The sequence below is a fragment of the Nuphar pumila genome, chromosome 6, assembly GCF_984573655.1.
Source record: "Nuphar pumila chromosome 6, dmNupPumi1.hap1.1, whole genome shotgun sequence".
Taxonomy (NCBI): domain Eukaryota; kingdom Viridiplantae; phylum Streptophyta; class Magnoliopsida; order Nymphaeales; family Nymphaeaceae; genus Nuphar; species Nuphar pumila.
The window spans coordinates 111302672-111306707 of NC_143254.1; positions in this window are offsets into that span (position 1 = coordinate 111302672).

The window sequence follows — 4036 nt, forward strand, 5'->3', positions numbered from 1 at the left end:
GTTGAAGAGAGAAAGTTTGTTCCTCCTGCTAAAAGGTCGAGATAAGAATTTGTAGCCCACCACAACAACAACCAGTTGGGGCATGTCAGAAATGCTACCGATTTCATGTTGGTGCCTGCTTATATTAGGGCAAGACCGACCATTTTCTCAAAGACTACCATAAAAGAGATGTTGATGAACGTATGAGGGGTATTAATAGACTCTCGCCCAAACAACAACAACAACAACAACAACAACAAAGAGCAATAGGTCATTTTTATGTCACTACTACTAAACAACTTAGGCAACCTAATTCAAGGTACTCCATTTATTGTTGGACATACTTCACTTATTTTATTTGATTGTGGTTTGACACACTCTTTTATTTCTGAAAAGTTTGCTACTTCACTGCGTATACCCATCAAACCATTGAACTATACATTGAAAATGATTAACCCTCTAGGGTATAATTCTTTTTGTTTCATACTTGCCAAATTTAGAAGTAAATATTGAAGGATAGAATTTACCTGCTAATCCAATCTTACTCAATATGATGGATTATGATGCCATATTGGGCATGGATTGGTTGCATCAGCATTGTGCACGAGTATTATTTTAGGAAGAAAAGGTGATATTTTATCAACCTAGAATTTCTAAGGTAGAATTCAAGTTATCCAATCTCATTCTAAAGAACTTGGTCATATCTTTATTAAAAACTCAGAGATATTTGAAGAAAGGATGTATGTCATTTTTCATAAATATCACTCTAGCCAAGCCGACAATCATTTCTATTAAAAGTCTGAACGTGGTCCATAAAATTTCAAACATTTTTTCAAAAGAATTACCCAAACTTTCTCCACACTAAAAGATCAAATTTGCTATTAAATTATTGTCTAGAACTACACTGATCTCTAAAGCTCCCTATAGAATGACACCAACAGAACTTGCAGAATTAAAAAAAAAATTACTAGAATTAATAGAGCTAGGATTTATCAGACCATTTATGTCCCCCTGAGGAACACTGATATTATATGCAAAGAAGAAGGATGTGTTATTAAGATTATGTATAGATTACAGATTGATCAATTAGGTCACAATAAAAAATAAATATACATTATCGTGTATTAAAGATTTATTTAATGAATTACAGAAGACTAAAGTATTTTCAAAGATTGATCGTAAGTTCATATATCATCAACTCAGAATCAAAGAAGAAGATATTTCTAAAATGGCTTCTCAAACAAGGCATGGACATTATAAATTTATAGTTATACCTTTTGGACTTACAAATGCACCAACAACATTTATGAATTGAGTGGTCATACCATTTGTAGATATATTTGTGATCATTTTCATTGATAACATTTTGATATATTCTGAAAGTGTAACACCCCAAAATTTTAACCCTAAAAATTCAAAGATTTTTTTTTAAATAGCAAAAACAACATTTTTCTTTGGGTTAAATATTTTGGGTGGGTCACATTATAATCAATTATTATAACTGAATTAAAATACAAATATTAAGATTTAATTTAGTTTCAATAATTTCAAATATATATCAGAGTATTTTGATAACAATAATTATTTTTTAAAACTATCTCTTAGAAAAAAAAGACTGGCTCTCGACGCTACCTAAATATTTTGCATCCACTCTACAGTTGCTCATCATAATCTATCTGAAACCCCATAAAATGAGTTAGACTCATGAAAGCCTAGTAGGAAATAACATACTGGCAATAAATACACGATATCGGAATATATTCAAACACAACCTCAGATATATCAATCATGTAATAACCATCTTAGCAAACTGTAACATAAAAAACATGCTAATAATTAAAATAATAGGTCAATTTAATGCATATCTACTTATGCTAAGATTCACATAAATACAATAAATTATTCATATGCATGAACATTTACAAAATGCATGAACATATACAATATGCATGAACTTATCATTTCAGTGTTGTGAGTCCTTGCATGAATAATTTTTTATCTTCACTTATTATTATTTTGTTTAAATAATGCATTCTATTTTCTATCTATATGCAATTCTCAATTTTGTTTCACTTGCCAATATTTGTTTGTGGGTACAACACAGACTCTCTCAAATAAAGGTATGACCCAGGTTTGTATTTTCAAACAATTATGTCTTGTTAACCTGTGTGACTACTCTGAAGAGAGAATATATTTTTATAGAGAGAGTTTCAAACTCCTATAACCCGATATATTAGATTTTTTTCTCATGAGTCTTATCTACCACACCGCAGACAAATAGTGGTAGTTCCCTCGGTTACGGGTCCTATGGATGGGGGACAAAAACAACTTTCAGTGCTAAGCTAATATTCCACAGAATCGTCAATACCAAGCTTACTCTCTCAATAAGCCACAAGAGAATTAATTTTATTTTTGATTTCTTAATCAACTCATTTGTTAATAGTGCCAATGCAAACATGCAAGCACATTTAGGATTCATATGCAACAATATTCATTGCATTCAATGCATACATTCGATTAGTCGCTACCATAAAATCAATACAATGATGCAATCATGCATGTACATAGTCAAGGTAAGCTAATCATTGATATTTAGGCATGTCCAATACAATCAATAAAGAAATGCATTAAGTTAACATGCATATCAGTTCAATATCTCATTTAAACATCAATAAGCATGCTGCACAAAATAAACTATAACCCGACATCAATACATGTCGTACGGTACAGTTCGGATCCTTGTTGATCAGATTTTGTAAAACCCACCAAAAACCACAAGAATTGAATTTAACACCCAAACTTTTACTGGGGTTACCCCATCCTCTTAAGAACATAGTCTAAGAAACAAAATTCGTTGTAAAAAAATCAAAAAAATTCTAGGACTGAACTTTATTCAGAAAAAAATATCAGACAGTTCCTGTCAACTGCAAAAATTTATTTCGGTTTAAGAAATTTCTCAAGATTTACAAAAAAATCTTTTGACAAAATCTTTTTTACAAAATCTTGTTAGACATGTTACCTTTCACCCAGAATCTTGTTAGATATGTTTTGATTAGGGTTTTAGAACTTTCAAAATCGTTGGTCAAAACAATCCTGTGACAGGGTAGAAAATCTATGCTCTGTTACAATAAATATTTTAGCCTCAAAATGAAACCGAATTCGACAAAACAACATTCTAAATTCAAGCCATGAATGTGTATAACACTTCAGTATTTTTATTTATATTTATTGACCTCATATATATATATATATAGAATAAAAAAATGAGCATAGAATAACCAAGATCTAAACTCATGCAAGATCTATTAAGCAAGAACAAGAAACATAATGAAACTCATACAATCATGATTTTTTGGATATTCTAAACACATTTACAATATCATACAACACATCTTTGATCATATTTAGGCTAATCTTACTAAAATATTAACAAACATAATCCAAAAATAATCAAACCTTTAGAAAATATCTCAAATATGATTTCATCTATGGAAGAATCATAAGAGACATAAAAATAACATGGAATCATAGATTATTTGTGTAATAGCATGTTGTTTAATCATGTTATATAATCCCTAATTTATCATATATGATGAGATTAATTTTATTTATTATAAAATATCAAAACCCTAAAATATTTTTGGCAAAACCTTCTTCAAAATATTTTTTACGTATTTTTAACCAAGATCGCTCCAGTTAGAAGGTTGGAGAAATGGGAAAATACATTAGTTAAAAGAGGTTGGGGTAGGCCTAGGAAGACTTGGATGGAGATGATAGGAAAGGATATGAATGCTTTGAACCTCACCGAGGACATGGCATTGGATAGAAATGATTGGAGGAAAAGGATTCATGTGGAAGACCCAAAATGAATTTCTTTTTTTTGGTTCATATCGCTGACCCCAATTGTTTTGGGATGAAGGCGTAGTTGTTGTTGTTTGTTGTTGTATCTATGCAAGAAACATATTTATAGTATCAAGATTCATGAAAAAATACTCAACAACATCCTTCTATATTCATTATATAAGCTAAACAATCCAATAGAATATAGATCTAACTA